At 36.0% G+C, this 12,814-nt stretch overlaps 1 protein-coding gene across 18 annotated transcripts in view; it reads left to right on the forward strand.

Annotated features, from left to right (window-relative positions):
- Positions 1 to 12,814, forward strand: part of LRRC4C (leucine rich repeat containing 4C) — a 1,360,095-nt gene that overhangs the window by 442,957 nt on the left and 904,324 nt on the right. The gene's annotated exons all lie outside the window — the stretch shown is intronic.

Here is a 12,814-nt window from a genome sequence, read left to right on the forward strand (position 1 = left end):
ACATCTCTGCATATATGTGGGTGTTCATCTATAGGAGAAATTCCTAGAAGTGGTATTGCTGCATTCAAACATATGTGCATTAAACTTTTGAAAGATATTGCCAAATACTCTCAACAACAATATATAAAAATGTCTATTTCCTCACACTCTTGCCAAATTGTATAATACTTGGCAATCTGAAAAGTTTAAGAAAAAAAAAAAGAAAGAATTTTTGTTATTTAATTTGCATTTTACAAAATAAATAGTGAGGCTGAGCATCTATCCATATGGTTTTAAGCTATTTCAATGTCTTTTTCTGTGAATTCAACTGACTCTTTATCCTTTGCCTATTTTTCCATTGTGCTATTCCTTCTGGATTTTTTATTCTTTCTCAATGGAACATAACATAAATGCTTTCCAGATTTTTACTTGTTTTTGAACTTTGGGCATTTTTTGGCAACAGGATTTTTGAAACTTTTTTAAAATATAAGTTTGTGACTAATGTGATCATAGTCATCTATTCAAAATGACAACACCAAGCATGAAGTTATGAAAGTGGTAGGAGTTCATATATTACAGCTCTCATTCTACTGATTTGCTCAGTGCCATTGGGGCAATCATTTAATCATGTGTCTTTGTTTCTACCTTGTAGGATGAAAAATCACAATCTTTTTCTTGCCTTCAAGAACTTCTTTAAGAAGCAATCTAGGAATAAATATAAAAACACTATTTTGCATTTTAAATACTGTCAAAGTATGAATTTGTACATGCTAGGTAGATTCAATAACATTGAATATAAGACATTGCAAAATACAAAGAATTTCCAGTGTGATTTCATCCTTCAATCTCTTTCTTTCCCTAGTCTTTCTCCTTTTGTCTTTCTACTTCCCACTGCCCCTTTTTTTCTCTGTCCCTCGGTTCTGCTTTTCCTTATGGGACAATATTTCTGTTTGCCATTATTCTGATGGAGAACTGAAATACATATCCAGCTAGACAAATTTGCAGGATTATATAAAAAAAATGAAGGCCTAGTCGTCACCAGAGGCTCTGTCCTCTGTGCCCTTTTCAAATGACATCTGCTTGAAAGTTAAGCATGCTAATGAATTATGTTAGCTAATTGAGGAATGACCAATAGAGATAAACAGAGGAGAGAGGTATTCATAACTTTGTGAAGTGGCCAAATTATGTAGTGGCAAGAGCACTGAGGTGAGACTCAGCAACTCTGACAGCCAGTGCAAATGATGTTACTAAGTAGCTTTAGATTAGTAATTTATAAATCTGTCTTCTTATCAAATAAATGTTAAAGTAATTACTTAGTTTAAAACTTAACCAATCAGAAGAATGTAGCTGTTTGAATGAGTAAAAATGTAAATTCAAAATTAGGATTATGAATGACAGGCTCAGTCATAGCTTTCAGGAATGCATGCAAACCAAATGTAGCAACACCACGAAATTTTGCAGAATGCTTAAAGCACTTTTGTGAAACATATGTTGAAAATTCTAATTGTTTTTCAAAACTTTCTGGAGAAGGTATTAAATTGTGTGACTAATTTACTTTAAATAACTGAGAAGAAAGGAAGGAAGCGAAGAAGGGAGGGAGGGAGGAAGGCAGGGAGGGAGGGAGGGATAAAATTTCACAGCCCAGTCTCAACTCTGTACCTGAAGGGACAAGGACACATTATTAATAAATGTTTTCTCTCACACTGGGAAATGTATCTGTGTTAGTCTGTTTGTGTTGCCATAAAGGAATACTGGAGACTGGGAAGTTTATTTTTAAAAGTTTATTTGGCTCATCCTTCTGCAGGCTGTATACTAAACGTAGTACCAATATCTGCATCTGGTGAGGGCCTCAGGAAACTTGCAACAATGACAGAAGGCAAAGGGGAGCCAGCATGTCACCTTGCAAGAGAGGGAGCAAGAGAGAGAGTGGGAGGTGGCAGGGGCAGCTCCTTTTGAAACAACCAGATGTTGCATGAACTTGTAACTGAAGAGAGGGCACTTCATGAGGGATCTGCCCCCATGCCTCAAACACCTCCCACCAGGTCCCACTTCCAACACTGGGGATTACATTTCAACATGAGATGTGGAGGGGACAAATGTCCAAACCATATCAGTATGCATATGATGTTCATGTGAATCTGTAAATACAAAAATCCCGTCAAGGGGACGGAGGTGCCAGCTAGATTTCTGACACTCATTTTAAGTGATTTCTTGTTATGTGACTGACTATACAATCCTGAATTCTATAGTAGTAGTGGTAATAATAATAACAATAATAATAATAATAAGGAAAGCTTTAAAAACAACAACAGAAAAAGTTAAGAACTAAACTGATTTTCCCAGCATTTTTTTTTTTCTGTTTTCTAACCGTCTTTTAGCATTCATGATAGGATTGCATGGTTAAAATGGCATGTGATTTTAATAAGTGCCTTTGGTAGTGTGCAACTCCAGAGCTTCAAAATTCATACATTTAATTCTCTGTTTATTATTTTTCTGCGACACAGCCTCAGGAGGTCCTGGGAACATGTGCCACCTCTGCTTTATTTTGTCAAGAAATACACAAAGTAATTTATATGAATGAACATTGAGGCATTCATCCATTCACTCATTGTTTACCTACAATAAGTCAACTACTGTGCTATGTAGGTCTTGGTAATATGAAATTGAATAAAGCATAGAGCGTTCTTTAAAAAAAAAACATCTAAAAAAAGAGATAGTTACATACATAAATTTTTACATTTAAGGCAATCTATATGTTAGATGGTAGCATTTTTATTGTTTTAGCCTATTTTAGGAATCCTGCACTTTTGTAGGAGTTTTAACCCTTCATGTGAATCTCTGGCATGGCAGTGTGACTGGGCAGAGGAAAAAAGACGGATGCTGATAACGTTGATGTACTTCCTACCAACCAGAAAGAGACAGATGGTCTTGTTATAGCAAAAGTTCAGGAAAGAGGGAAGACAGATCATAATGAAAACGAGCAACAGATATAGGGGCCATTAAATTTGATGCTTGTAACATTGTTTGCTATGAGGTTGGAACTGCCTGAGACTAGAAGTGTATCTTGACGACACTGAAAAGAGGACATTGCTAAATGTGACAAGTTCCTTTCTTAATGTATTTTTTAGCTAGTCTGATGTGCCAACCTATCACAGACCTATTGTCGATAGAAGTGAATAATGGGGTTGTTCATTCCTCTTTGTAACCATAGTCTCTCCAAGAAAACTTCCTGTTTTCTATCCACTGGGCTATTTCACTTTCTCTTTGTCTTTGACTTTTGACCCCATTTTCTGTCCATAAGCCGTTCTTTATTCACTGGACTTCAGAATGTGATCTTGGGAGTTCTCACTCTTTCATGGATTCTGCTCAGATTTATTCTGTTGGCTCTTTTCAATTAGAAATCTCATACATAAAATACCCTGATGTAAGGAACCCTCAGAGCCAGGCAGACCTGCTTGGTCTTCAACAAAAGAAAGGAAATGTATTTGAATTGCCAAGGGCTCTGCGAATTGTGCACAATGAGTAATACTCTAAAGCATTTATGAAGGCATACCAGATGACCTCATGATATCTCTTCTCCCCCTTGAAACTATTCACAAACCTAAAAATGTATAAACATTTTTCCTTCATGTTTTTTCTCTGTCTTTATGCATTTAGTGAAACATATCAGAGGAATTGGATATGGAAAAAAAAGTGCCTTTTTATCTTGTCAATCCCTCAGCACTGTCTGTTGACATAATCTCAAATGGATCTCACATAACCTTCTTGTATCCTCCATGCCGTATTCCCCAAGGCATCTGGGAATGTAGTATTTCCGAAAGAGGCAAAGTCTGAATGTCCTTTACTTTCCTTTCTTTCTGTAAATACTATCTTGTTAGCATTTAGCATGTTATTTGAATTATATTCATACCTGTCTCTAAGTCTGTCTTGTATTTTTCTTTTTCCTTCAACCAAGATCTTGCTTTACTTTACATAGAGGCATTTTTGCTTTCATTAAATTGAATTATGATTACTCCCTTTGAAAAAATGGTATTCAAAAATTAGTGAAATATCCAGAAAATATTTTTCAGAATGATATTTTACCTTTTAACTCGTATAATGGTGCTTTTTTTAGCTTACAGTTCTCATGTTAAAAATTACAATTTCATTGACAAAATAGTCATCTTTTGCATATTGTTTTGTCTTACATTTGTTACTTTTCAATGTTTTCATTGGAGAAATAATATATTTAACTATGATAACTATACATATACATAACTATAATGTAACATAACTATTATACATGTATAATATATAACACTATACATTATACATAACTGCAATGTAACATCTCAAATGAATATTTTAAAGTCTCGCCTTGCATTTGTTTTTCTATGCATATTTTAAAAGGTATAACCATCAAAGGCATATGCTTTATCTTCTGTTTTTTTCATTGAATATATATCCTAAGCATTTCTACATGCTACCATGTGGTCGTCCTAAACATTGCATATTGACTTTTTACTTTTCTTCTGTAATGACAGATGGTCATGTGGCTTACTTTGAACATAAATCACTTATCCATGCACTGAAATATTAAGGCATGCTATTACTAAAAGCTGCTAAATTGTTAAATTGTTCAGCATGAATAAAATGCATTGCCATCACTTGTAATTCTGGCCTTAATTTGGTGATTTGTAGCTGTTTCTCACTAACTACCATGTAATGAGATGATCTTGATAAAGCTGGTAGCAAAAACAGAGATACAGGTGTGGGACATATGATGCTGTCTGATGACTGCCCAGAATCCTGGCCTCTTCTTAGGAACCTGGCTTCCCTTGAGATTTGTTCTAATATTAATGGGAGCTGCTCAGCAGAGGGAGGCATATGCAATAGCAAGATAGATGATGGGCAATGTGAGAACAATGCTCAGTAAGTTCTGTCACAACCTATGTTAACACAATGGCCTTATGATTATTACAGTAAAGAACCATTGGCAAGGTAGGGACCACCAAATTAGTCACTTCTCAATATAAGTCTATGTGTTACTTACATGCATAGTCCTCCTTACTCCATGGACTCCATCAGACATCATCTGTTACTTAAATTGAAATGATTTATTGTATAACAACTCTTAACTTATTTGTCTTTAATATTTAACTTCAGCAGACACAAAAAAGGGACTTCAAAGAAGAATTAAGGTAAATCTCCATTCCCCTTCCAAGAACATGTAGAAATGCTGCCTGATTATGGAAAAACTAAAATAGAGAGGAAAAAATTTCTCTAAATAAGTCTAGGCAGTTGCCCATCTCCCCTGTGTAATGTAAGCACATGTTTAGTAAAGGACAATTTTATCTCAGCATCATACATACCTACAGTGTCTTTAAGAATCCTGGATGGTACAATAAAAAGTGTCATAGACCATCAGAAGAAAGCTGAGCCTATTGACCAGAAAGTTTTGAACCCTGGAATGAGATTCAAATAGGACATTGCCTAATACATGTTCAAGGTGAAGAGTAGCCAAGCTAAGCTATGGTAAATCATCTCATCAATAAACGAGGTCTTTTTCAGAAATTTAATTTCATTTGATTAATATCTTGGGTCAACTAAGGGTTGCATTAAAATTCAGCAGATATTTGCCTTGTGGGTAGATTTTTTTAAATTATGTAGAGTTCTCTCATCTTGTCAGACAAAACATTAGACCAGATTTAAAGCAGGCTAAGAAGAGTGTGCCATGTTGGGAGACTTTCAAATTTGGTCTCACAGGGATCCTGATAGTCTGGAACTCTATGGTGTTTCTCTATTAATGTCACTTGTTACCAACACTCTTATTGTCATGTCTTAAGAAGTTAAGGTATTTATTTAAGTAGACTGAAAAAAGAGAGAACAAGGTATTGCACAAGGTATTTGGTTAGAAATTGAATTGATTTATGGCAATAGTCTCCTTCCTGCTCTATCTCAAGACATGATTCATTTTGCTTCACTGAAAAGGGGAAACCAATGCTGGACACTGGAGACTCCTAGGTTTTGAAGGCCAAGAGATCTAGATCAATTATATTTCAAAAATGTGGTACCTATGTGATCTTTGTAGCGCCTCAGAGTGTCAATGTTACCAGTTGTGGTTTACCTTTTTTTAATCAGTCAAATATACGGATTGGGCACCTTCTTTGTACCAGGTATTATTCCAACTGCTGTAAAGTCAGCAATAAAAGATCTCTGTCCTTCATATAATTTGTTTTTTTCTTTGCTTTTAGATTACTAAGCTGATTAAGTGATAGCATATTTTTAAATCTTTTAACATTGTCCTTGGTACAGAGTAACTGTTCGATAAAGGTGAATTTTCTCTATTTCTCTAATTTATTATTTTTTCAACATTCCAAAATAAACATCTCAATGTACTATGGGACTTTGGCACATTTTGACTTATCCTCTCTCTGTCAAATGTAGGCTTACTAGATTATTGACAAGATTAGTACTATCCATTTTAAACATAATATCCTTTATCCATTCTTTATAAACTCAAATGCCCACATTGACCAGGTAGGGAGATGAATGAGTAAAGTGAGTTAAAGTAAACTAGCAACAGTGATGGTTGAGCAGCCAGTAGGATGCATATCCAATTCATAGGGCGCTCCAGCCAACTGTTGCCATGTTGATCCAGAGTCCCAGGGTTGCCATAAGACCTAATATCACAAGGGAACTAGGAAAATAAGTTTATTATGTAAAGTTTTTATATTATGAAGTAGGGGTAACAAATTAATAAATATATACAAGCACACACATACACACACATGCACACACAGAGAATATATCAATTCTGTGTACATCCAGTAAAACCAATCTATAGGCCACGTTTGTGACTTCTATTCTAATAGGCATTTGCTTATTTATTTACCAGCAGAATTGATGATGATTGAACCTCGATTATAACAGATTCTCTCCCTTCCTGTAAGCCTTTCAGAATGCTTTCATTCTCCACATGGGATGACTGTCAACTCTAATGAGTGTCACAATCATATCCGGAGCTTTTTAAAAATAGGCGTTCCTGGAATTCAAGCCCCATTATTAATTAACCCAAGCCCTGGTTATTAATTAGAATCTTTGAATTGTAGTGAAATAATCTGTTCTTTTATATATATTTTTTATTGTGTTTTAGGTTTTGGGGTACATGTGAAGAATATGCAGGATTGTTGCATAGGTACATACATGGCAATGTGGTTTGCCTCCTTCCTCCCCATCACCTATATCTGGCATTACTCCTCATGTTATCTCTCCCCAACTCCCCACCTCCCTCTGTCCCTCCCCTAATTCCCCCACACAGACCTCAGTGTGTGATGCTCCCCTCCCTGTGTCCCTGTGTTCTCATGGTTCAACACCCGCCTATAAAATACTCAATGAGATTAGATGATGAGCCAGGTATGGGAACTATGAGCCTACAGAATAATTTTAAAAATTTTTTTTCTTCAGCATGCAAGGTTTTTTACGACCTTATCTTTTCTGTCCCGTGGATTAATGCTTTCTCACCCTTGTTCTCCAGCTTTCCTTTCCATGAAGGTACCATTATTTTCATGCTTGATGTGTCTGCATATAGAGTCCTCTTTGTTGCCCTTCTCCCTTCTGTCACAGAAAACGCTTATTCATCCTTCAAGCACCATTTCCAATGTTATCTCTTTTCCAATGCCTTTCATGCTCTGCTAGGGAAACTCGGGTATTCCTTATTTTGTGCTTCCGAAAAACTTCAGGCTTACCTAAATTAATGATACTTGCCATGATGTATTTTCATTGCTTGTTCCCATGTGTTTTCTCAGTCACATAGTGTCCAGCATATGGCAGGTTCCTAGCAAATGTTTGATTTAAAACACTATATTGACCTAAATATAGAGTAGCAAATGCAGCACTTTTGATTTATTCTAAACTAAATTATTTCATCAACCTATGAGATGTTTGTTCTCTTTAGAGAAAAGAGTGAATCCCAACCCATATATTAGGTACTTAATTTGCAGAGCTTAGTTTTTAAATAATGGTTTTGCACATTAATATTTGAGCTAAGACAAAAGCAAATAATTTATTTTAGAAATCACTTGAAAAGAACTCTGACCTCACTTTGGACACACATAATTTTGGAAATGCTGCAAATTACATAGTGTCCACAGTAGGGTTTTAATTTTTTTTTAAATGTGGATACCTTTGTTGAAGTTTCCATCTCAATTTAAGTGTGCCCTGCTTAGAAGTTAGAAACCTCTACAGAGGTGGGGGCTAGACACAGTGTCAGCAAGGTGTGCAGGGAATCCTGTTCAGCAAAAGTAATACCAGGAGACATTTATAGTCTGTAACAGTAGCCAGAGACTCAGACAGCTTTATTAATGTGTCATCAGGCTGAGAAGAAAGGCACCGCAGCAGGGGTGACAAGGACATGTTCTGTGTGTTCATCGATCTGCAGTCTCCCACGGAAAACTCCACATATTTCTGAATATCTTGAGTGGTTTTATTGATGCAGCTCCTGCCAGCTGAGAGGGGAATTGGAGTCACCACATTTATTCATATCATGTTGGCCCTCTCATTTAAGAATTTAATATATACATAGATGATGCAGAAAAGGAGGGAGATATTAAGTATCTCTTCAAATCATTTTGATTGGGTTGCTGGGGGAAATTACAAAACCTCAGAAATCCAAGAGAAGTTATAAAAATCTATCCTCAGTAGATTGTGTGTGGCTGCTATAATAGGATTTCTGCAATCCTTTGTTACTGAAATCCTCTACTGCAGAAGGTGATGAATTTTGACCTGGGGAACTAGTCAGTGGAGCAAAACTGTCATCCAAAAAGATGATACAGAAAGCTGATAGAACTTTAACGCATGTCTAGTTTGTGATTGGGTATGTTCATGGAGCAGTTGAATTAGGACATATCAGTAGATCCTAGTGTTATAGGCCTAAGCAGGACTTTGAATAATTATGTAATCCATTTTTCTGTCTCTAAGGAGGAAAACTCTTATATTGCATGGAGAAAATAACAAAATAAAACTCCATAAAGCACGGTCAATTTGAGTATCAACTTCAATTTTTTTTACAGTCTGTGATTTTTTTATTAGACCTCAGATTTAAAAAACATATATTAGAATGGCATTATTGGCATTATTGTGACAATTTTTTAATCTTTATATCTCTAGATTAGATATTGATATTTCACCAGTGTCACATTTCCTGAGACTGTGGTTATGTGGAAGAACATCCTTGTTATTTTTTTTTTCTTTAAGTTCTGGGTTACTTGAGCACAACATCCAGATCAATTTTAATTTTTTAAAAATTATATGTATTTGTTTATAATTTCCTTGTATCGCGTACTAGGTTCAGAATTAGTTTCTTACAATAACAGTAAATTCAGAAACATTTCCTCAATCTGGTTTTCAACTTCTCTTTTCTGAAGTGTTTTATCATTAATTCATCGGTTATTTCAGTCAACATTCTATTTGCCCAGATATGATGCTAGGAGTAATGTCCTCAAAGCAGTCATCATGGTGAAATAATTTTTTTTTTTTTTTCTTTTGAGACGGAGTTTCGCTCTTGTTACCCAGGCTGGAGTGCAATGGCGCGATCTCGGCTCACCACAACCTCCACCTCCCGGGTTCAGGCAATTCTCCTGCCTCAGCCTCCTGAGTAGCTGGGATTACAGGCACGCGCCACCATGCCCAGCTAATTTTTTGCATTTTTAGTAGAGACGGGTTTCACCATGTTGACCAAGATGGTCTCGATCTCTTGACCTCGTGATCCACCTGCCTCGGCCTCCCAAAGTGCTAGGATTACAGGCGTGAGCCACGCTCCCGGCCCGGTGAAATAATTTTTTAAAAAAGTCAATATTCATTCAGATTATTTGGAGAACTCAAAGAAATCCCTACTCCAACCTATGCTAGGGTTAGTAAGGATGTGAGGAATCTTAAAAAGTCTTCTTGAAGGTAAACAATTGCAAGTTTGTATATTAATGTACATCTCACAATTAATGCATCTTAGTAAATCTTTATAACCATCACTCACAATGGAACAGGCCTCCCTGTTCTCATCTAGAAGGTTCTCCTCATTTTACATGCTACAGACCTACACATCATTCCTTGCTCATTTTTTTTTTTTTTTTTTTTTGGAATCTTTCCTTGCTTTCTTTTACCTGATGGAAAACAAATACAAAAACAAACAAACAAATAAAATACCACTTTATTGACCCTTTGCTTACCTCTAGATGTAACCGAAACTATTTGCCTTTTCGTCACAATGCATTTTTCTGAAATAATTGCATACCTTCCCATCACTCTTCACCTATTGATAATCTCTGTCCCCATTAATCCTCTGAAAGAGCTCCGACAAAGATCACTTATGCATTCCACGGGGCATTTGAGTCCCTTTCTCATTTGATGTCTCTGCACCATCTGACATCTTTGACTACTCTGGACTCAGGAAACCCTTTCCTTTGGCTTTAGAAGTGGCTTTTTCATCATTCTTCTATGGTTATGTCCCTCTACTGTCTCTTGTAGTTTTCCTTCTCTTCACTCATATTATAGGTAATGGCAATTCCTGGAGTTCTATTTGTATCCTTATCTCTTATCGCTCTTATTTTCCTTCTCACGGTATATACTCTTTTATTTATTTATTTTTCAACTTCCAGTTTTTTGACTATGCTTAATATTCTGATAATTCACAAATCTCTATCATCTACAAAGATATCTCTGTAGAACTACCCTGACACCAAAATTGTATGTTGCATATCTTCACGTATATATACCATAAGCCTCTGCAACTCAGCACGCCTCACACTAAACTTTATACCCTACTTGTGGCGATACAGTTTGGATATTTATTCCATCCAATGTTGAAAAAAGAAATTGAGCTCCAATGTTGGAGGTGGTGCCTAGTGGCATGCGTTTGTCTCATGGAGGCGGATCCCTCATGAATAGTTTAGTGCTGTACTCACAGCAATTAGTGAGTTACCACTCCATGAGTTTACAAGAGAGCTGGTCATTTAAAAAAGCCTGATACCCCCTCTTCTCATTTGCTCTGTCTCTGACCATGTGACACACCTGTTCCCCCTTTACCACTTGTCATAAGTGTAAGCTTCCTGAGGCCTGAACTAGACAGAGGCAGATGCTGGCACCATGCTTCTTGTACAATCTGCAGAACCGTGAGCCAAATACCTCTCTCCTTTATAAATTCCCTAACCTCAGGTATTTCTTTATAGCAATGTAAAATGACTGGTATATGTGGCCAACTCCTACTCTAGGTCCTGTCTATCGGGGGAATAGTATCACCAATCATCTTTTGTTTGTCAGGTTTAATTATTGCCTCTCCTTCCAAACGCACATCGCATATCTGTTGATTTTAGCTCTTTGATATTTACCCATAGGTAAGAACTATCAGTGAATATTTCTAAAGCCCTGACAATTTTTTCTCATTAGTTTTATTTTTAAAAGGGCACTGAAAAACCTAAAAATATCTAGAATCACAAAGGGAGCTGCTGGGCTAGGACCATGCCTGGAACAAGACCAGAGATTAGGGTTCATTGTCTGCATGTGTGTAGAGTAAGTAAAGTCTGCTATCCAGCCTCACAACTTAGCCATTCCTTTATTTATCTGCCTAATGCCTCTGATGCTAATTAACATAAAGAAAGCAAATTTCATTTGGTAACTACTAATTATTTTATTTTGTTGCAACAACCAGCATTGTCTGTATTTTCAGTGAATACTTCAGAATCATGAACACAAATGAAATTATTCCTATTGGGAAATCTCATGAACAGTGGAACTAGATAATAAATTAATTTTAAAAGTGAAGTTTTCTTAGACTTCTTCATATCCTATTTCAAAAATAGCTAATACTCATATTAGAGTGGACTTTGATTTGATTAAATCTGTGGTCTTTGGGCAAGAAATTCGGTATGTTGTACAAATCATAGGGATAAAGAAAGGTTACTGAAAGATGAATTTGGAGATATAAACTAGGTCCTGTTGATGGAAAGGGCCTTGTAGACCAGTGGTTTGGTATTTGTTCCTAGTGCAGTGAGATGCCTCCTAAGCTTTTTAAAAGCTGAGTTGTAATATAATTTTACCTGCTGGGTGAATTATGTTTTTACATGTAAGAAAAAAGACAAGAAGCAACATATGATATTCCTTGCCTTTTTTCTTATATATAAAAACATATAAGAATCATGTATAGTGTCTAAAATTAGGTAGCAATAGACATCAAGGGAATAAAGTTTGGAAATATGTTTTGAAGTTAGAACTACCAGCTCTTTTAATGGATTAGACTTGATTAGAAAGAAAAAGAAAAGGATCAAAGAGATCTTTGCGTGAACAAGTGGGTGGAAAATATCACCATTTTCATGGTGATTTAGTCATGTTGTTGAAGATGCCTATTAAGTAGCTAAGTGAAGCTATCTAGTAAGCAGTTGTTCATAATGCATCATTAATTATTATATATCCTAGCAGGAGTACCCTAGCCTGTTTAAGCACTTTTATATGAATAAGAACCAGGTGTTCCCTCTGGGCTGACGTAGCTCTGCAGACACAAACACCCAAAACCAGACAATGCACCATGGTTTATTTTTTAGAAACATTTTGCTGGGCACACACTGCAAAGTGTGTTACTCTGATTTCTAGTATACCTGCTTATGTAACATTGACAAACAATCAAGAGAAAAAAATACTCAGTTCTCAAAAACACATATTAAGTTGTTTTTCATAGAATGATTTTTAGAAATGTTAGAATGGAACAAAGAGTTCCAAATCATAGGTATATTTTATATCAGTCCTCTCTAAATTTCACCTTTGGCCATTTTTGCTGCATGTCTCTATAAAGAAGTCATGTTTTATGGCT

The sequence above is a fragment of the Aotus nancymaae genome, unplaced genomic scaffold (genome assembly GCF_030222135.1).
Source record: "Aotus nancymaae isolate 86718 unplaced genomic scaffold, 86718_ANA_hifiasm-v0.15.2.pri h1tg000059l, whole genome shotgun sequence".
NCBI lineage: Eukaryota > Metazoa > Chordata > Mammalia > Primates > Aotidae > Aotus > Aotus nancymaae.